Genomic DNA, 23808 nt, shown 5'->3' with positions numbered 1-23808 from the left:
GATTTGTTGATTATTAAGGTTAATTGTTTAGTTAGGTGTAAACATGCATCCGGTGTGGATAAGTATTTACCGGTGCGTTATTGAGTGTCCTTATATGGTAGATTAAGAATCCTCATTTTGAAACCAAAGTCATTTTTTTTTCGTAATCAATCAATTTAATACGCCCAATCACAAATTAGTTGGGGTCAGTTATGTGAATTTCGTACTCATTGAGGTGTATATATTCAGTTCCGTATTCCTTGAATTATGTCACAATTAGACTACTTTTACGCTGGTTATTAACATATACATATATTAACGTTCTTCCTATAACGTATTTTGAGGGCGCCGGTTATATTAATTATGTTTTGCTATTATGGTGTAAGTAATATGCGGTACTAATAAGATATATTTTAGAAAGTATGCAATTTAGCTAATACATTAAATATCAAATGAAGTGTTGAACACAACTGCTGGAATGGAGTACCAAATGGCCACTAACTGCTGAAAGTTTCAGATGTTTTAAATATCGACATTGAAACAATGGTAAGAAGCAGTTTGGTTCACTATCCAAATTACATAATTAAGCCCACTTGATATAAAGGAGTACAATTTTTAGACATACTAACAAAAACTGTGAAACTATATCTATAGTTATAAAATTGAAACAAATTAATTGAAAGTAATTATTGATGGTGAGGATGATTCAATAACTATAAAAGGACTTACTTTTTATGCAATTATCACATCGAGAAGAACTTAATTCGCACAATCGGATTGCTTAAAAGTTAAAATCCATTATAAATATCTATAGTAACGAGTATGTGTGACAAGCAATCCTCTTCAATTAGTTAAACTCGAATGTAGCACAAAAATTCTTTCCATACTAAATATCTCATAGTTTAAGATACCTTATCCTGATGAGATAACAAGTATATCAGCCCTTTATTATGATTTTTTGTGAAGTCAATTATGTGGCTTCATGCCTTTGATCATTACCTTTAAGACGTTATTTGAACCTCTCTTATAATCATCCTTCACTGAGAAGGGAATGTATAATGTCCTGCATGCTTCCTCCTATCATTTCTAGAAATGCAATACAGAGCTTATGAATTTATGTTCTTGGAAGCAACTCAAGTGATAACTTGCGACCAATATAATGTAACAAGTCTATTATTGTCAGGCTATTGTTGATATTCCAAGTCAGGTCTAGTTTCAAGTGGGATGCTATAAAGGAGAATGAAATGGACAACGTAAAGAATAGTTAGTTAACAAATTTAGTGTAGTAACAGAGTTACAGAGGTGATAAGCTTACAAATTTACAATTACAATGCTTTGTTTTTTTTTTCTCCTCATGACCAATTACTAATGATGGTCTGGTGTTTCACGAATTGTAGTGACCCGTTCGGTTGTTATGCATATTTTGACCATATTACCCCTGTCGACCCAGTTCCCTGAGGTATTCGGGCGTTTCTAGTAAAAGTTGATAGAATTAGAACCCTTAACTGAAAGAGTTTGAAAGAGTAGTTGACTTTTGTTTAAACGAACACTTTTCAAAATTTCATCGATTCCGTGAAGTCCGTAGGGTTGTTTATGACTTGGTGGGGCAGCTAGTTCGGTTCCCGAGGCTTTCAGGTGCGTTTTGGGTACTTGGTTTTAGCCGTTTGGGGGTTGATCGAGTCAAAGTGACCTCCATTTTGAATTCCGAGGTCACGGATGGATTCGTAGCATGTTTTTACTTGTATCTGCATGTTTGGTTTGTATCAGGGAGGTCCCGGGTGTTTGTCAGGGTTTTGGGTTGAGACTGGGTGAAACCAGGAAATTGTTGATTTCTGATGTCTCGCCCCTGCGGATCCGCCCAAGCGGGACTTGGTCCCTAGGAGCGAAAGTGTGATGCAATTAATGAATTGTGTCCCAGCGGATGGGTATTCGCTGAGGCGGGATCGTGAAACCGGAAGTAGATTCGCCCCAGCGAAGATCACTGAACAAGAAACCTTATTTTGTTCGCAACTTCGAATCATTAGTTCCATTCACCAAAAACCTAAGCCTAAAGTGCATTGGGGGCGATTTTCTAGAGGAGTTTTGGTGGAATCATCTTGGGGTAAGTTCTTGAACCTTAATCTTGTAATTTATCTTTTCTTTTCTAGCATCCATGGTAGTTAATGGCTATTGAGGGTGATGGGTTATAGAAACCTAAGTTGTTAATCATTAAATCCTCTAATCTAATTGGGTATTTTTGTTCTAATTGTTGATTCCTATCATTTGATTTGTGGATTAATAGATTCTGGGTTTGAATCTCCCTTGGCTCCTAGAATCAATTCATGAAATTAGGGTTCTTACTAATTTGGGGGTTTTGGCTTTATTGATGAAATTGAAGGATCAATTTTGGTTAGAACTCCATGAAATTAAGGATAATGACTAATTGGACTACGAGTAGTGTAATTTCACCCTTAAATTTCGTTTTTCCCTCGTGAGTTGATAGGGGTATTTTGAGTAATTCTCCACCCATCTCTTTTTCCGATTAGTTGGCTTGTTGTGGTAATTTACTTACTTAGCATTATTAATATTAGACTTCGATCATTCTAAAACACTTTAGAAGGGGAAGGCTCAGGTGGAGTAATACTTGCCTCCTGTTCGACATTTGAGGTAGGTTATGCCTTACTTTCGTCAGACTTTGATTAGTGAAACGTATGTATGCGTAGAATTGACGGGAGAAAGCATGATTAGGTCTTCATACATGATGTTGGGATGGATACACTCTTGGGTTGGTATGACTTCTGATTATGTAGGCTTGTCGCTATTATTTTACGCACTGTGACATGTGGTGTACTTGTTGATGTGATTGGGTGATTTGAGGTGATAGATTCACTATGACGATTGAAACTCTATGTTGTTTCCAATTTCATGGTTGTTGTGATTTACGCAAGTCTTGTTATGGCTTATTGTGATTTGTGATCTCCATAGCATATTCATTGGCTTTTGATTCATTGATATCTCATTCTTGCATTCATACATTCATGCATCATGGAAATGTTGTGAAAAAAAGTGTGATAAAATAATTATGGAACAATTGATGGAAAGAGACTTTGAAAACATATGATGGAAAGTGAAAGATGAAAGTCACCTCTCAGCTTTGTGCGGAGTGGCTAATTTTATGAAAGTGAAAGATGAAAGTCACCTCTGGGCTTTGTGCGGAGTGACTGGAACATGGGCACCATGGGTCTCCCGCGGGTCATGATTACCGAGACGGTTAAGAATCTGTCCAGAGCATGTGTGTACAGGTTGTGTCATTGGCCATTGCATTGCATTGACATCCATCTTATTGCATTGCATACATCATCATCTCATTTTACATCTATTGATCGGATTTGTGGTTGTACTTGTGTTGTGGCTATTATGAGCAATAGTGAAAGAGTCGCCAGACTTATGTTTAGGTGCTTCACCATAGTTTATGACTCGGTTATTGATCATTTGTGATTTGCGTGAATGTTTGTACCTGTCTGCTTGTCTTGTCTGATTCTGTGTTTTATATGTGTGAGCTAATCTTAATCGGCCTATGATGCTTACCAGTACATGTGTGTACTGATACTACCTTGCTGCACTTTTTCTGAGTGCAGATTGTGAGGCAGGACCTTCTTCCAGACCCCGATCCTAGCCTTGAGGCTATAGCTACCAGGATCCGAGGGTGAGCTACCTTCTTTCCATGCAGCCCTGGGATTCCTTCTCTATTGTCTATCTTTACTTAGGAATTTTTCAATACATTTAGACAATTGTATTATTCTAGACGGTATTGATTAGAGTTCTTGTAGGGTGACTTCATTTTCTGGTGTATTATAACTAGTATTTCTGCACTTATTATTATTATCTATGGTATGGACTTAGACTTACTATTATTGATCATGTTGCTTAAGTTATTTTGATAATTGAATAAGTAATTAATTAAGGGGATGTTTCACCCACCAGGGGGTTAGTGTGGGTGCCATCACGATGATATTTGGATCATGACACAAACTAGACGTATATATATAATAATACACGGGTAATGGATTGTTATGCTGTGAAATTAATATAGGAATTGTTATGCGGTAAATAATAGTGTAGAAATTATTCTGTCGTAAATAATAATGTGATAAGAACTTTTAGGAATGGATACTAATGTAGGAGTATTAGGGATTGTTAACTTAAACCATGTAGTTTATGAATGGTATTAAGAAATTTATTTAGCTTTTCTAAATATATATATATATATATATATATATATATATATATATATATATATATATATATATATATATATATATATGTGTGTGTGTGTGTGTGTGTGTGTGTGTGTGTGTGTGTGTGTGTGTGTACACATACATGTATATACACACACGTATCGATAAATATGTGTCGGCCATAAGATTTGCGCACATAGTGAAGAAGATTCTAGACTTAGAGATAAGTTGAGGGGTTCGAGAATTGTGTCTGATAGGTCAAGAACACTGCGCGAATGGGTTTTGGAAAAAGACAGTCTGAACTCTGATCAGAACATACTCAACACATTACTGACCGGAGGGTTATCTCGTATATTCAAGACGTCCAAGAAATAGCAGTTGGAGACAAACGCAACACATCAAAATTTAAGGGATCATGATCTATCTTGTCAAAGAGTCCACGACCTTCACGCCAGCAACGACTAGTACGTGCATAGGGTTAGGGGATTTTGTTAGCTAGGTCAAATCTATATTTACCCCGTAATCCCTAAACTGTACTCTTAGCTAATTTTTTCTTCTGGATACAACATTGCTCTCTATTGTTCACCTTAAACATTCAATTAATCAAGCATTCGTTCATCATTCAAGCAATTTACATTATTGTTCCAGGAGATCGAATCAGACATTCTTTCTCTTTTACTATTCAGTTTTTCGTTTATTATTAACTACCTTGCATGGATATTTTAATAGTATTTGTTGCTTCAAACCTTAAAATAAAGTTTACAAATAATTAGATTAATTTCGTTATTGAATACCCCTTTCAAACAAATTTAACTGGTTTTCCTAATAAATAAATTCTAAGCTAAACAGTTTTGCACCCACCGTTGGTCTTTTGCAATATTAATTATCCTAAGTTATTTTAATCATTTATTGATTTTGTGTTTGCAGCAAAACTATGGCTGACGAACAACTTTTGGATGCTCTTCAAACTGCTATTAAGGCACGTGACATTGTTGAACTCTCAAACTCTAATGAAACCCTAAATGAGGATGATCATGTGGACGTAGACGGAGGCTCCGATTATGACGAGAAATAGGAAAAGAGCGAGGATTGGAGCCAATCTGAGTTTTATGTTAACTGAACATCCCTCACTAAGAAACGAATCAGGGATGTTCCACGGTTAAGGCGCATAGATAAGGGTAATAGAACTGCACAACTTACGATGGAGTAATTTGCGACTTAGCAAGATGCCATGAACGTGAAGCTAGATAGTATGCTGTCACGACTCAAAATCCTAATGTGTCGTGAGGGAACCTACCCAAACTCGTAGGCGATCCCAAATAAAGCTAAGTCTTACAACATAAGTTGCATGCGGAATTTAGAAGAAAACAACCCATAAGCTCGTAAAAAGTCTCATAACACATAACATAAACAAGTCTAAGTAATACATCTCCCCTAAACAAGTAAGTCATAAGTACAAGAGTTACCAAATACGAATACAAGTCTGAAATACTACAAATACCGTATGGAAGATAAGGACAGGATAATAAGATAGAAATGGAGTCTAGTGTTGTGGAACCGCCAACAGCTCACCCTAAACTCCAAAGCATGCCTCAATGATCGGCTGAATCTCATCCTCTACTCAAACTCGGGTTAGAACCTACACACAAAAGGTGCAGTAAGTGTAGAGTGAGTATAAGGAAACACGTGTACTTAGCAACATTATTGACCGACCCTAAACTGAAGCGATGACGAGGGTTGGTCCTTTCGACACTCACCTCCACACTTCGTTAGTATCAAGCTTCACAGTTTATAAGCACTTAAGCATTTAACATAATAAAGTCCACAGTTCAAGTCATAAAGCTTATTCTTTTCCAAATATTCATATATGTGTTTCAATAAGACAATTTAATCAATTGGGAATAGTATGAAATGCAATGGCCAATATGCACCACTATACACACGCTCCGGCAGTAGGTTTCATATGACTCGTGGGGGATTCATGAGGTCCATATACTCACCCGGGATGCCAGATTCTCCATATCACGTCAGGTATAAGCCCGTAGACTATCATGTCATATACTCACCCGGAATGCCAGATCATCCAAATCACATCGGGTATAAGCCAATAGGTTATCAAGTCATCATCACTCCAACCATGTACCATATCCAATAGAGACTCTACAGACCATTCCTTATGACGCATCAATAACATGCCAATAATATCATAAAATATATGAAATGGATACGCGTACAACATGAAATTGCATACTATCAATTCAATGCCAAATAAAGTTCCTTTTTCATTAATTTAGATGAGATGTGGAGTGATGAATGCACAATGAATCAATATTCAGAAGTATTAAAAAACATGGCTATCATAAGCCCACGCAATCAAATATCATACCAAACCAATAGATTTAACACTACCTACCAACCACTTCTCGTAGGCTTGACATTCATCCCTTCACAAGATTAATCTCTTCTTCATCAATTACCCATACATAACATTGGTACCGCATAATGCTCATCACCTCAAGAGTACGTGACCCCCAATTACCCATTATACTCCTTAATTAGATAGCCAACACAAACACGTCACAAAGAGTCTAGTAAGTCTCAACTTGCCTTAATTCCAAAGTCTGAAGAGTCAATATATGGACTTGCCCTTCCTTTGAGCTTCCGAACGAACTCAATCTGTTCAAATACGGTATCTATGTAAGAATATTAACATGCAGACACCATATTCCTATCTTAATGTTTTGGGTCCAAAAAGTCAACCCAAAATCCAATCCTGAGTTTCGAAGGTCAAAATTGTAATGTCGATATAAATTCATTTTACCCATATTCTAAATAATAAGAATACCCAAAATTGTTGAAATGTAATCACAATTGGACCATCAATTTGATAATTTACACAAAACCTATTTCTAGGGAAAAACCCTTATTTCTAGGTTCAAAACATGGGAAGAATTACTAAAATAATGGATGGAAACATGGTGAAATACTTAGATTAAGGTTAGGACCTTACCTCCAAGTCAAATCATGAAGAATGCCCTTGAAATCACCCTAATCTGAGCTCTCTAGCTCCGAAAATTGATTTAGAAAGAATGAGTTTCAAAATAAGATTTTATTCTGTCCTGGTCATATTTATCCTTCGCGATGCAAGGCCCACTTGCCGCGATCGAGAAGTACAACCTGGTCCAGATTACCTCTACGCGATCGCAACCCTGCGCGACGCAGATCTACCCAATAGTGGTTCCTTTTCATCACGATTGCGATGAAAGAAACTAGATACAACTGAAACCATATTTTCTAGTTTCTCCCATTTTACGATCCAACACTCGAAAATCATCCGGGATCCCCCTGGACACAAATCAAATATGCATTTTAGTCGTAAAAACACACTACGAACTTACTTGCGCACTCGAAATTCTCAAAAGAGGTCGTCTTGACCTGATGTTAACCAGAACCAACTCTAATTCTTCAAATATTCTAATTTCTCAACTAACAACCCAAATCACATCAGAACGCCTCAGGACCCAAACCAACAGTCCAACAAAGTGACAAGTCACATTTCGGACCTAATGAAATCTACAAAACTTCAAAAAAGACACATTTAACCCTGATGTTGACTTTGGTCAAACATCTTAATTTCCTTAACTTAGAAACTTCTAATTTCACTAAATTTGATCCACAACCTGCCCGATTGCCTCTGGAACTGCGCCACCTATGCCCGCACGTCATAAATACTAAGATGAAACTATGGGAAGGGTATCTTGGAGAAAATAATACAAAAAGCTCTGTTGTAGGCTGGGCGCTCACCAAACAGTATATGAGGGACCTGGTTGAGTGCCAGTTCCTTTATGCAATGCATGCAGTAAGTAAAGGACACAGGATGTTACTGTGAAAAACTTCTTGCTCAAGGGATTAAAATCCACGACCTACTCCAGTAGGATTTCAACTCCACTACACGAGCAACTTCAGGTTACAACTCTATCGTAAGCTAGGAATTAACTCCCATAATCCCTCACCTTTACAATAACGCTTATGCAACCTAGGAATTAACCCCTATAGTCCTTCCTCACTTGTAATGCTCCGATTGTAAGCACCTCTACTTGACTAACTCTAGCCAAACCACTAATACACCTAGACTAACTCTAGCCCTACCACTCAAAACTTGTGGAAACACACTTCCAACAAGTTGACTTTGAGACTTTAAGAAACACCTACAAACAACCTCTAACACAGAAGAGTAGGTTTACAATTTAAGCATATGAAACAAAGCTTAAAACAAACTAAGAGAATAGAGCATTTTCAGTGCTAAAAATAAGTCCTTCAGTTTGTGATTAGCTTTGTTGAAAACTTGGAGAGTCGTGTGACAGTTGCACCTTTTGGGTGATTTTTTGGTTTTCCAATTGATGCACAATTTATTGCAAGATATTGTATATATAGTGGGGAACATGTGGGATGGATAGAGACCATTCATTCAATATTTGACCAAAAGCATTGGCCAGCTCAACGGCTGTACTTCAGGCAGTGAGTAGCTCAGCTTTACAACTTTCTCTACTTACCGTGCAAGCTGCATAGAGAACAGATCACATATCAGGTCTCTATCTGGTTTTGAGTCAGTTTTGACAATCATCAAAACACAAATGATTTTAAGCTTATCAATTCCCCCCCCCCCCCTTTGATGATGACAAACTGATAGACAATGTTCCCTCTGGGAACCAGTTTCCCAATGTTTCCCCTGCAAAGCAGACCATCATTTTCAAGACACCTACAACATGTTAGCAACAACAACAAAACAAAGAAGGCTTGACTAGATCGCCACATTATCAGTACATATCAATCCTTCATTTTTTGTTCAACATATCTCCCCCCAGCATCTCTTCTCTTTTTATTCAGTTCAGCATGAACATCAGATACTCATCCTATTCATCTCTACACCTATTCATCCTATTCATCTCTACTCATCTTCCCTCTTTTGGCATCAGCAAAAAGCATTGAAAGCTAGTAAGAAGTTCAGCCATATTAACTCAGACCTAGAGGGTCAACGAATACAAGCAGAATTAGAGGGAGATAAGCAAGTAATAAAACACAAGACAAAGTAATTTGCCCAAGTAGAAATTAGAAAAGATAAGAGTAATATTGTCCGGACTCAAAAATACAGATTCAAACTACAAATTTACCAATCAGTCATGTAAAAAAAAAGGGCAGTATCTAAGTACAGGGAACAGGGACTAAGAAGCACTCTTGGTATTGTTTAGCGGGTGAATGAGGTTGTTAACTCTTTCATAGAAAGCTTGTTGTTCCTTTAGAATTTGGTCCCGAAATTCATTCACTTAACCTTTAGCAGGTTCCTCTTGTCACGACCCAACTAAGGGCCATGACGGGTACCCGGGGCTAACCACCGAGCACCACTCATATTACTCGTAATCACACTCATTCTGCGATCATTCATTAATAACCTACTTATAATCATAGGGAAACTATTTTCATTTGAAACATAATTACTTTTATATACATAAGCCCTCTGGCTATCAAAATAATAATACATATATACACATGGGAAAAATCGTGAGACCATTCTATCCACACATGCGTATCTACGAGCCTCTACTAGAGTACTAGACATATGGACGGGACAGGACCCCATCGTGCCCAAAATAGATATATACACAAAATCATAAGCAATGGCACCTCCAGAACAATGGGGTGCTCTCAAGTCTACTGATAGCTCCTATGAGTCTGGATCACCTCCCTGTCTAACTATGGGCATGAACACAGCGTCCAAAGAAAAGGACGTCAGTACGAGCATTGTACTGAGTATGTAAGGCATAAATAAAATGAGCATAATAAAGAAATCCTGAAACATAAGGTGAAAAACATAACTCCGTTTAGCCTTTAAGAGTAAGTGCGTTTTAAACATATCACATACATCAACCTATCACGTATATAATCCTCATTTACCCATGTCCGGGTACCATAATACGCCTCCCACTAGTGGTGTCATGTCCGGCCCTCTACGGTAAAATCACAAGCAGCCCGCATTAGCGGTGACATGTCCGGCCATCTAGGCGCGGTATAATCACAAGCAGACCGCATTAGCGGTGACATGTCCGGCCATCTAGGTGCGGTAGAATCGTATCATCGCATACATTACCGAAACTCATCATAAAACATACGTTAGAGTCCCAAGACAATCTATAACCATATCGGGGTGACGTAAGGTCGAGAAACCCTGATTCTATTATGGGGAAATTATAATCATCGTACCTCACACAAGGAACTAGTATCATAAGGTGGGTCTGGCAATAATAATTAATGTCATATCATAGGCTTTGGAATCTCTATATGATGTTGACCCATATTCCCCGGAATGTAAGAAAGTCATGGAAAGAAAAAGGGAATTCATTTCATGAGAATTATGCCTTAGAAGGAAGGGACTAGCCTTTTATACCTTGTATCTCTTCGACTCTCTATCGTTCACTCGCGTGCCTCTCTAACTTGCGATTCTACCTTCAAGGGAATTCGTACAAAACTTAGGCAACCGATAACACAAGTACATTTGAACTAAAGCTAATGAAAATTGGGCAACATCAACTTCCCCCATACCATATAACAACTCCCAAACATTTGTAAGAACATTCATAATCTCATAATCCACTATCTTCATCAACTACACATCATTCAATTCTTCTATTCCCATTTCAAGGGCATCCATAGCCATGGTCATGATACAATATTGCATTCGTCCTTCTATTATGCTTCTCCCATGTTCTTAATATCATTTATAGCAAGATTCTATTCATAATACATCAAAAGCCATGATTTATGTCAACTACTATTTAAGATTCTACTACTTTCACATTTGAGCTCTATATTCTATTTTCTTCCATAATCCAAGTCTTTCAACCCCTCAATGCTCTCAATAATAGGAAATAAACATAGAACTCACCTTAAGCACTTGGGAACAATCCTTGAGTCACTCTACTCCATTAGAATGGAATCCTCCACTTGTATGCCAAATGAGTCCTTACTCTCCACAAACCCTAGTAGGCTTCCTAGTAGAAGAATCTCTTAATTCTTGGCTTTGATCTTGGCTTTTTGGTATAGATTGTTGTGAAAATAGAGGGAGGATTTTTGGAGGGTTCTAGAGAGATATAGAATCAGCTTTTTGTGGTAAATAATGAAATAAAATGTGGGTTCTTATATTTATAGACAGGGCTGGAAACTTCCACGTCCGCGGGTTGACGAGCCGGGTCGGCGATCGTCGACGTGTCAACGGTCCGTAGACGTGGCCGTCAAACCGCAACCTGAAATGTCTGAGTTCTGAACCCTATCGACGGTCGAAATAAATGTAGGTGCTTGGCTTTCATACTTTCTTCCACCTCCCAAGTCATCTCTTCCCGGTTGTTATTTCTCCATAAGACCTTAACTGAGGCTACTTCTTTATTTCTAAGTCTCCGTACTTGCCTATCTAGTATGGAAACGGGTACTTCTTCATAAGCCAACTTTTCTGTTACTTGAACATCATCTACTAGGACGATCCTAGTTGGATCTCCAACACACTTACGAAGCATTGAGAAATGAAAAATCGGATGGACTGATTCCAGTTCCGAGGGTAAGTCCACTTCATAAGCTACTTGACCCACCTTGCGAATAACCTTATAAGGTCCAATGTATCGAGGACTCAGCTTTCCTTTCTTACCGAATCTCATCACTCCTTTCATTGGTGACACCTTTAGGAATACCCAGTCGTCAACTTGAAATTCTAAGTCTCGCCGGCGGTTGTCCGCGTAAGATTTCTAATGATTCTGGGCTGTCAACAATCGATCTCCGATAACCTTAACCTTTTCCACTGCCTGTTGGATCAACTCAGGGTCTATTAATTGTGGCTTTCCGACTTCAAACTACCCAATTGGGGATCTACACTTCCTTCCATATAGAGCTTCATACGGAGCCATTTGGATACTGGAATGATAGCTGTTGTTGTATGCAAACTCAATAAGGGGTAAGTGGTCGTCCCAACTACCACCGAAATCTAGAACACATGCTCTTAGCATATCTTCCAAGGTTTGAATAGTACGTTCGGCTTGCCCATCAGTTTGTGGGTGAAATGCTGTGCTAAGCTTCACCTGAGTACCCAAACCTTCTTGGAAAGACTTCCAAATCTTAGCTGTAAATTGCGCTCCTCTATTAGTAATAATGGACATCGGGATACCATGGAGTCGCACTATTTCTTTAAGATATAGTCTTGCATAATCTTTTGCTGAGTAAGTAGTTCTAGCCGGAAGGAAATGGGCTGATTTCGTGAGTCTGTCCACGATCACCCATATGGAGTCATACTTGCTTCGGGAATGAGGTAACCCTACAATGAAATCCATATTTATTGCTTCCCATTTCCAAGTTGGAATTCCCATTGCTTGCAATAACCCTCCTGGCTTTTGGTGCTCGATTTTTATTTGTTGACAGTTCGGACATTGAGCTATAAATTCTGCTATGTCTTTCTTCATTCCATCCTACCAATACATCAATTTGAGATCATGATACATCTTTGTTGCACCTGGATGAATAGAATACCGAGAATGATGGGCTTCTTCTAGAATTCAGCGACGTAATTCTGCAACTTTCAGAACACATAACCTGCCTCGGTATCGAAGAACTCCATCTATAGAGGTTTCAAATGGAGACTTCTCCTTTTCATGAAATGTGTCTCTATAGTGGCTTAACTGAGGATTTTCATATTGACGCTCTTTTACCTCCATGTCCAAGGATGAAACAGTGGGATTATTGACATCAATTCCTGTATTGCCTGAATCAATTAGACGAATTCCAAGATTAGCTAGTTGGTGGGGCTCATGAATTATTTCTTTCTTCTCCGGAGGAACTTCACATAGGCTACCCATTGATCGGCGGCTAAGTGCATCAGCTACTACATTTGCCTTCCCGGGGTGGTATAACATACTCACATCATAATCTTTCAATAATTTCAACCACCGTCTCTGTCGAAGATTTAACTCCTTCTGCTTGAAGATATATTGGAGACTCTTGTGATCCGTATAAATATCAACATGAGCACCATACGAGTAGTGTCTCCACATCTTTAGTGCATGAATAACTGCAGCCAATTCAAGATCATGGGTTGGATAGTTCTTTTCATGTTTTCGCAACTGCCTCGAAGCATAAGCAATAACTTTACCGTGCTGCATTAATACACATCCTACCCCAACGCCAGAAGCATCGTAATATACAACTTAACCGTCGGCCCTTCCGGGAAGTGTCAAGACTGAGCCGAAGTTAGCCTATCTTTCAATTCTTGAAAAACGCATTCACAAGCATCATTCCATTGAAATTTAGCCGACTTCGAGTTAGCTTTGTCAATGGGGTTGAAACCGAGGAAAACCCCTCCACAAACCTTCGTAGTAACCCGCCAATCCCGAGAAAACTACGGACTTCGAGGAGTTGTAGGTCTTGGCCAAGTCTTCACAGCCTCAATTTTCTGAGTATCCACTCGAATGCCATCATCTGAAATGACATGGCCCAGAAAGGTCACAGAATTCAACCAAAACTCGCATTCTGAAAATTTTGCATACAATTCTCGAGTCCGAAGAATTCCAAGGACAATACGCAAATGGTCCACATGTTCAGATTCCGTCCGAGAGTAAACAAGAATATCATCAATGAACATGATCACGAACAGATCTAAGAGTGGCCTGAATACGTTGTTCATCAAGTTCATAAATACTGCCCAAGCATTTGTCAACCCAAACAACATCACTCGAAATTTATAGTGGCCATACCTTGTTCTAAAAGCTGTTTTAGGAATATCTTCTTCTCTAACCCTCACTTGATGATAACCCAATCTTAGATCGATTTTGGAAAATCACTTGGCCCCCTGCAATTGATCAAACAAATCATCAATCCTTGGGAGAGGATATTTGTTCTTGATCGTCACTTTATTTAACTGCCTGTAGTCAATATACATCCATAAGGAGCCATTTTTCTTTTGCACAAATAGGACTGGTGCTCCCCACGGTGATGAACTGGGTCTAATAAACCCCTTCTCAAGAAAATCCTTCAATTGTGCCTTCAACTCTTTCAATTCTGCTGGAGCCATTCGGTAAGGAGGAATAGATATAGGCTTAGTGTCCGACAACACATCAATAGCGAAATCAATCTCTCTTTCCGGAGGAAGGCCTGGAAGTTCATCTGAAAATACGTCCGAAAACTCATTCACCACCGGGACGGATTGGAGAGTTGGCGACTTTGCTTCGGTGTCATGAACTCGTACTAGATGATAAATATAGCCTTTAGCTATCATCATTCTTGCCTTAAGGTAGGAAATAAACCTACCCCTTGGGGATGCTGTATTACCCTGCTCAAGCACGGGTTCTCCCGAAAATTGAAATCGAACCACTTTCATGCGACAATTAACATTAGTATAACATGAGGTCAACCAATCCATACCCATAATCACATCGAAGTCTAACATTTTCAACTCAACTAAATCGACTTTAGTCTAGCAATCACATATCACAATCACACAATTTTTGTAGACTTGTCTAGCTATCACGGGATCACCAACCGGAGTAGACACCTCAAAAGGTTTAATTGGCTCGGGTTTCACCCCGATACGACCAGCAATATAGGGAGTAATATAAGATAACGTAGAACCTAGATCTATCAACGCATAAACATCATGAGAGAATATAGTCAATATACCTGTAACCACATCCGGAGAGGACTCAAGATCCTGTCGTCCGGCTAAAGCATAGATACGGGGTTGGACACCACTTGAACTAGAAGCTCCCCCTCTGCCTCTACCTCGACCTGTCGGAACCTAGGGAGTCTGCCCTGTTGGGCGCACAGAAGAAGAACCAGCCGCTGATCCTGTGGGCTGGACTCCATCTCTACCGTACCTCGTAGGACATTCACGCATGACGTGCCCCGTCTGTCCACAAACATAACAAGCATCTGTACCTTGGCGACACGACCTCGAATGTAACTTTCTGCATTGACTACATAGTGGAACCGGTGGTCTCCTCTGGCTATAATCACCCCCAAACTGGGAACCTGAAGGTCTCGAGCTGTGACCCTGCCCTGAACGAATAGAGCAATCAAACCACTTTCCTGCAAATCGGGGAGGTGCACTGGTCGCCGACTGGCCTGAATATCCGAAGTATGACTGCCTCGATCCCCCTCTATATTCGCTACCGGTACCCATAGATCTGGCCCTCTTTTTCGCCCCCTATCGATATCACGCTCATCCCTTTGCGGATGCTGCTGCTCTTCTAGGTTCTGAGCATGGGCCTGAATGCGGGAAATATCCATCCTGTCCTGCAATGAGGCCGTTAAGCAATCTTTAAATAAATGTGGCCCTAGGCCACTCACAAATCTATGTACCCTATCTCCCATGCGGCCACCATCGTCGGAGCATATCTAGCCAATAAATTAAGCTGAAGGCTATACTCCCGGGCACTCATGTTTTCTTGCTTCAAATTTAAAAATCTGTCCGCTCTAGCTTAGCGGACTTCGGGTGGCAAATAGTGGCAGATGAAGGCATTTACAAATTCTTGCCAAATCGGAGGTGGTGCATTCTCTTTTCTTGACGACACCCAATTATTATACCATAAGACTGCCACATCCCGGAGTCTATAAGATGCTAGCTCCACTGACTCAGTTTCGGAGGCATGAATAATCTTCAATGTTCTCAACATTTCATCGATAAAACCTTGCGGATCTTCATCCGACCTTGACCCGAAAAACTCCGGAGGATTCAAACTCATGAAATCACGGGCTCTAGTACTAACTGCCCTGTCACTTGAACCCGGACCACCGCGCCGTGCTTGGCAGGCGAACTAACTATGTCAAAAGATAAATAGCCTCGGTCATTTGTTGACCCGAAGTAACCGGGGGAGGAGCTGGAACCGAATCGAAGCCCCTTCTTGTTCTTCTATACTAGGCGGAGTAGGAGATGTATTAGATGGAGCCTCATTATGTGAGTCACCCTCTTCTACATTCATTGGCGGCTCCCTTTCTACCCGTCTTTTCATCGTAGTCTTGCCCTCCTGGGTGGCTACAACTTTTCCCTTTGGCGGCATCTCTGAAATCATAGCACAATATTAGGGAAGAGAAAATCTTATAACATGGCTCTATCGCACGATCTCATAAGAAGAAGAATGGTCATTTTTCCTAAATGCCCTGTAGCCTTCTATTTATTAGTGTGGCGCGTAACACACCATAAACAAGACTCTACTAGACACGGCTCGTAGACACTTCCTAGGACTGAACCTGGCTCTGATACCACTTTTGTCACGACCCGACTAAGGGCCATGACGGGTACCTGGGGCTAACCACCAAGCACCACTCATATTACTCGTAATCACACTCATTCTGCGATAATTCGTTAATAACCTACTTATAATCATAGGGAAACCATTTTCATTTGAAACATAATTACTTTTATATACATAAGCCCTCTGGCTATCAAAATAATAATACATATATACACATGGGAAAAATCATGAGACCATTCTACCCACACATGCGTATCTACGAGCCTCTACTAGAGTACTAGACATATGGACGGGACAGGACCCCGTCGTGCCCAAAATAGGTTTATACACAAAATCATAAGCAATGGCACCTCCGAACAATGGGGTGCTCTCAAGTCCGCCGATAGCTCCCGAGTCCGGATCACCTCCCGTCTACCCATGGGCATGAACACAGCGTCCAAAGAAAAGGACGTCAGTACGAGCATTGTACTGAGTATGTAAGGCATAAATAAAATGAGCATAATAAAGAAATCCTGAAACATAAGGTGAAAACATAACCTGCTTAGCCTTTAAGAGTAAGTGCGTTTTAAACATATCACATACATCAACCTATCACGTATATAATCCTCATTTACCCATGTCCGGGTACGATAATACGCCGCCCACTAGTGGTGTCATGTCCGGCCCTCTACGGTAAAATCACAAGCAGCCCGCATTAGCGGTGACATGTCCGGCCATCTAGGCGCGGTATAATCACAAGCAGCCCGCATTAGCGGTGACATGTCCGGCCATCTAGGCGCGGTAGAATCGTATCATCGCATACATTACAGAAACTCATCATAAAACATACGTTAGAGTCGCAAGACAATCTATAACCATATCGGGGTGACGTAAGGTCGAGAACCCCCGATTCTATTATGGGGAAATTATAATCATCGTACCTCACCTTGAAGGAACTAGTATCGTAAGGTGGGTATGGCAATAATAATTAATGTCATATCATAGGCTTTGGAATCTCTATATGATGTTGACCCATATTCCCCGGAATGTAAAAAAGTCATGGAAAGAAAAAGGGAATTCATTTCATGAGAATTATGCCTTAGAAGGAAGGGACTAGCCTTTCATACCTTGTATCTCTTCGACTCTCTATCGTTCACTCGCGTGCCTCTCTAACTTGCGATTCTACCTTCAAGGGAATTCGTACAAAAATTAGGCAACCGATAACACAAGTACATTTGAACTAAAGCTAATGAAAATTGGGCAACATCTCCTTAGTTTCTACAACTTCCCCCATACCATATAACAACTCCCAAACATTTGTAAGAACATTCATAATCTCATAATCCACTATCTTCATCAACTACACATCATTCAATTCTCCTATTCTCATTTCAAGGGCATCCATAGCCATGGTCATGATACAATATTGCATTCGTCCTTCTATTATGCTTCTCCCATGTTCTTAATATCATTTATAGCAAGATTCTATTCATAATACATCAAAAGCCATGATTTATGTCAACTACTATTTAATATTATATTACTTTCACATTTGAGCTCTATATTCTATTTTCTTCCATAATCCAAGTCTTTCAACCTTCCAATGCTCTCAATAATAGGAAATAAACATAGAACTCACCTTAAGCACTTGGGAACAAGCCTTGAGTCACTCTACTCCATTAGAATGGAATCCTCCACTTGTATGCCAAATGGTCCTTACTCTCCACAAACCCTAGTAGGCTTCCTAGTAGAAGAATCTCTTAATTCTTGGCTTTGATCTTGGCTTTTTGGTATAGATTGTTGTGAAAATAGAGGGAGGATTTTTGGAGGGTTCTAGAGAGATATAGAATAAGCTTTTTGTGGAAAATAATGAAATAAAACGTGGGTTCTTATATTTATAGACAGGGCTGGATACTTCCAGGTCCGCGGGTTAATGAGCCGGGTCGACGGTCCGTCGACGTGGCCGTCGAACCGCAACCTGAAATGTCTGAGTTCTGAACCCTGTCGACGGCTCGTCCACATGGCCGTCGATGCCGACCGATCTTCGACTTGCTCGGACCGCTTCGCTTTGCTCCGATTCTATTCGTTTCACTTCTAATTCCGATGTAATGTCAAGGATGCCTACTTATATTCCTGTACACATGCAACGTAAAATATCTCGTGAGTAAAGCTCTGGTGCGGACTACCGAACTGAGGGTATACACCGCCAATAAGTCAAAATCTACTTGAAATAAAATGGGAGGTGTAACACCTCTCAGCCCCGCCATTGTCCATTTCAGTTGCTTCTTCAGTACCTGAACCTAAGGCCTCTATTCGTTCAACTAATTACGCTTTTAAAAGAGCATTTTCTGCTTTGAGCTGCTGAATCTCTGTAATGGCTTCCTCCTGACCTTCAATCAAGGTTGAAATGGTGGAGGGACTGGAACTATCCGCTGCTTTGGGTGTGAGTCCACAGTCTTCCAAAGTGGCTAGCGAGACCAAATGCTCTTTTGTTCATAGAGAGGCGGTTCCAGTTTTCACTTGAAAGTGTATAAGCACCTTTGTGAGAAAGAAGCCATAGGGGAGACCAGTTTTCCCTTGTACAGTCCTTGACACTTTCATCATCCGCTCAATCATGATAGCTGACAGGTTGATCGGTTCAAAAGATATTAGAGCTTTTAATGAGGACTAGGTCTGCGACAGTAATGCTAGATCTTTCTGTAGCTATTGGCTAAAGTGCTTTTCTGACGAATTCAAAGACTAGTTGGTGCTTAGGTTTTAGCTCGTGCTTGTAGAGACTCACCTTTGTAGCAGACTTCGCTAGTTTTATAATGACCTTTTTAAAATCAGTAGAGCCCTTTCCTGTTAGCTTCTCACCCCATCTGTCCTTACTTCCAAGATTTGTGCGAGAATTGACTCAGTCAGCACAAACTCCCTTCCATTTACTGTCAAGGCGTCGAGGATCATCATCGATTTTGACCAAGTTATTGTACAGTTCAGTAACTTCAGCTTCATACACATTGGGTGTTGGTGGAGTGAAGAGATGAGTCCATCCTTGAAATTCCACCATCTCTATTAACTCTTTCATCTCAGATACCTCCCGTAAGCTTACATCGAGAATTCTCCTGAAAAGAACCTTATGTTGCTACAGATTGTCTTTACCTATTTGTCTTTTGGAAGAACCAAGTCCCTCATTTAACACCACTTTTCTTTTCTTTTGAGAAGAAAGTTGAATATTTTGATCTCCTTCTTCCCTCTCCCTCCAACTTTTATTTTCAACTTGTTCACTCTTGTCTCCTTCAGATTTGAGATTTTGAGTGCTTTCTATTTCTCCCTCCACCCTGTTCTTAGAATTCCTTCTAAATAGAGGAATTTCTTCTTCTTCCTTTTCTTCTTCATCAATTTCCCTTTCATCGATAATGCCTCCCCCTTTCTTTCCCACTATTTTTCTTTTCTCGCTGTCAGTTCGATTGCATTGCTTACTTTGACTGAAGATAGTTGACAGCGATGCGAATTTCCTTTTTGTTCTGAACTTTCGAGTTTTAAAGGGACTATGTTTGAGAGATTGGGTATATGATTCATTCGAATTTTTATTAGAGGAAGATAAGCAGTTTGATTCTGAAGAGTTGGAGTCCATTTTCTTTTAGAGATACAAGGGAACACTTGGCAACAGGGTTGTGTAAGGAATAAGCTTAGAGAGATGCAATAATGATCTGAGGATTTCTAATGGAAGGAGAGAGATATGCAAGAAAGTATTTAAGGTGGCTTATGCAACACTTTGGAGAAGGTGCAATAAGAGGGAATGGTCGGTTTATGAGAAAGGCGATGATTTGTGAGAGACGTTATTTTGAGAAATTCTTTTGGTGAAATGTGTATGACTTCAATCAGCACATTTTACAATTTAGTCACATATAAGTATTGAAGGATTACTAACCTGAGTCAAAGGGACCAGATCCCTAAACACAATTCTTGAGACAAAAGACAACTTTGAAATGTGCGACATTGCTTGTGCTTACTCTCTCTTGGTTTTGTCATGCACGCATACCTGTAATGGTATAAGAGTGAGTTAGACATAGCCGAAAAACACTTACCAGCCTAATACTCTTCTTTTTTACAAGAGATTTTTTGAGTTTGAGAGATCCGGTTCTTCATTTTGGCACCACTTGACTCAGGAAGAGAGTTTCCCTTTTGTTACCAACTGCGTACATGCTCCAGTGAAGACTTTAATCACTATTCCCTTACCCATTGATGATATCACTAATTGGTTTTGGGAACCCATATAAGTATGGGTCCTTTACTTTTGAAAAAAAGGTGAATCAGGTTCTTTTTGGCCTATCAGGGTAGAACTTCCCTTTTCTTTTCTACTGATCCTTTCTTTTGAGAACCTATTTCTTCTGTTTAGCTTTACTTAACACATACTTCTCATTTCTCTTAATAGACTTGATCCTTGCTTTGCATGCCTCCTTGTCGTGACCTGCTTGCGCACAGTGCGTGAACAGCCTATTTTCCGTTGAGGAGACAAACTTGTTGTGTGGGTTGTAGGATGTTTATTCTTTTTCAAAACCAAGCCCTTTTTTACCACTTCCTTTACTTTTGTACATGGCTGTGATCACATCAGAGGACCAGGTATATTTGAGAGCCTTGTCAAGATCAAGCTTGGTCCTTTCCAAGTCCTCCTTCAATAGTTTATTTTTCTCTATTTCGGTAATAAGCCTTTGTCTCGTTGCCTTTAGCTCATTTTCAAGATCCCGAGAAGTTTCACTTGCTTTACTTCTTTCTTTAGGAAAGACTCGAACCCCTTCTCTTGGTTGCCCTTCCAAGAAGATGTTTTGTTAACTTGTCTCACAGATCAGTTCCTTTACTTCTCCAATAGGTAAGCCCAGGTTGTTCTCTTCTTGCTCCTCCTCCTTGTCATCACTCCTCATATATCGAATTAGCCATCAAAACAAATATTTACATGCTTCATCTTCAATGGCCATCATTGACGTATCTCCAAGATCAATTTCATTTTTCGATTCACTAGAGGAATTTTCCCATGCAGCAAGCACTTGCTTTACCAGCTCGTCAACAACTTTTCTCCTTCTGAATCTCCTGTTAGAAACCTGGTTTCTCCTAGCAGTCCTGTCATAACGGTTTTGCTTGTTTTGAGGACAATCTTTCATGGAGTGACCAAGTTTCCCACACTTATGACATCAGTGGTCATTTCCTCTGAAGTTTCTGCTGGAGCTTCCGATTTGAGGATTCCACTATTTCTCTTGATTATCTTTTAAAATCTCCTTGTAAGATAAGCCATTTAAGACTCATCATCACTTGAATCTCCCCTTCCCTCTTTGATAACCATATTTCTTTCTTTCTTAGCTTCATTCTTTTTATCCCTTTTTATCGACATCTTCAACTCATATGTCTTATGGTTTCCGGTGAGCTCATCAAAAACTAACTTGCTGAGATCTTTGGCTTCGGAGATGGCATTTACCTTGCTATCCTAGGAATCAGGTAGCAGACCAAGCAACTTTCTTACTAGTTTGGTGATTGTGATGATTTCCCCCAGAGAATGAAGCTCATTTATAATAGAGGTGAATCTAGTGTGCATATCATGAAAAGATTCTCCCTCTTTCATTTTGAACATTTCATACTCTGTGGTGAGTATGTCTACCTTGGATTTCTTCACCTGTGTTCTTCCTTCATGGGTAGTTTGAAGGGCTTCCCAGATCTCCTTGGCAGTTGTGCACGATGAGATTCGATTGTACTCATTTGCTCCTATTTTATAGACAAGGATCTTCTTTGATTTAAAGTTTTTCTCAACAGCTTTCCTATCCGCCTAGGAGTATTCTTTTATGGTTTTTTGGGTGGGTTTTACACTCCCTTCATCTCGATTCATGGGAATATGAGGGCTATCACAAATGATGTCCCATAACTCTGAATCTTCAACCATGATAAAATCGTGCATCCTAGTATTCCACCACTCATAGTATTGTCCATTAAATCTAGGGGGCCAGGTGAAAGACTGTCCTTCTTCTATATTTGGTGACGCTGCCATTTTACAGATTCTTTCTAGGTGCTAACCTTTTAGAAAGCACCTACTCTGATACCAATTGTTGTAGGTTGTGCGCTCACCAAACAAAAGATTTGAGGAACCTAGTTGAGTACCAGTTCCCTTATGCAATGCAAAGAAGTAAAAGACACTGGGTGTTATCGTGGAAAACTCCTTGCTCAAGGGATTAAAAACCATGACCTACCCCAATAGGATTTCAACTCCACTACATGAGAAACTTCAGGTTATAACTCTATCGTAAGCTAGGAATTAACTAATCCCTGTAGTCCCTCCTCACTTGAAATGCTCCGATTGCAAGCACCTCGACTTGACTAACTCTAGCCAAGGACCGCTAATGCACCTCGACTAACTCTAGCCTAGTGTGCCACTCAAAAACTTGTGGAAACACACTTCCAACAAGCTGACTTTGAGACTTTTAAAAATGCCTACAAACAACCTCTTAATACAGAAGAGTAGGTTTATAATTTAAGCACATGAAACAAAGCTTAAAATAACTAAGAGAATAGAAAGATCTTCAGTGCTGAAAATAGGTCCTTCAGTTTGTGATTAGCTTTGTTGAACACTTGGAGAGTCTTGTGATGGCTGCACCTTTTGGGTGATTTTTAGGTTTTCCAAGTGATGCACAATGTGTTGCAACATGTTATATATATAGTGGGAAGTATGTGGGATGGATAGAGGCCACTCATTCAATATTTGACCTAAAGTATGGGCCAGCTCAACTGTTATACTTGTGCAGTGAATAGCTCGGCTTTGCAGCTGTCTCTACTTACCGTGCAAGGTGCACAGAGAAAAGATCATAGACCAGGTCTCTATCTGGTTCTGAGTCAGTTTGACAATCATCAAAACACGGAGACACTTAAGCTTATCAAGCTTAAAATGACTAAATAGGTCGTTACTTCTGATACCAATATAATAAACGTTCATCCTTGAATGTTGAAGAATAGAAAATTCCTGGACTCTAAAAAAGTTGCAGATATCTAGTCTGCATATCGGACTTAGTCTCTTAAGTAGCCTCCTCAACTGGACAGTGCCTACCTGCACTTTCACTGAAGCTATTTTCCTTGATCTCAACTTCCAAACTTGCATATCCAAAATGGCTTTCGGCTCTTTCTCAAAAGCCAGATTCTGATCAAATATCACCGAATCCCATTGAATCATATTTGAACCATCTGAATGGTACTTTTTTAGTATCGAAACATGAAAAATTGGATGAACACTAGACAAACCAGGAGGTAAAGGCACCTCCCCAATACGCTGAACAACAGGCCAATATACCTCGAGCTCAACTTTCCCTTCTTCCCAAACCTCATCACACCCTTCA

Source organism: Lycium ferocissimum, chromosome 8 (genome assembly GCF_029784015.1).
Source record: "Lycium ferocissimum isolate CSIRO_LF1 chromosome 8, AGI_CSIRO_Lferr_CH_V1, whole genome shotgun sequence".
Taxonomy (NCBI): Eukaryota; Viridiplantae; Streptophyta; class Magnoliopsida; order Solanales; family Solanaceae; genus Lycium; species Lycium ferocissimum.
The sequence above is the reverse complement of the archived record's forward strand: the minus strand, read 5'-3'. Positions refer to the sequence as shown.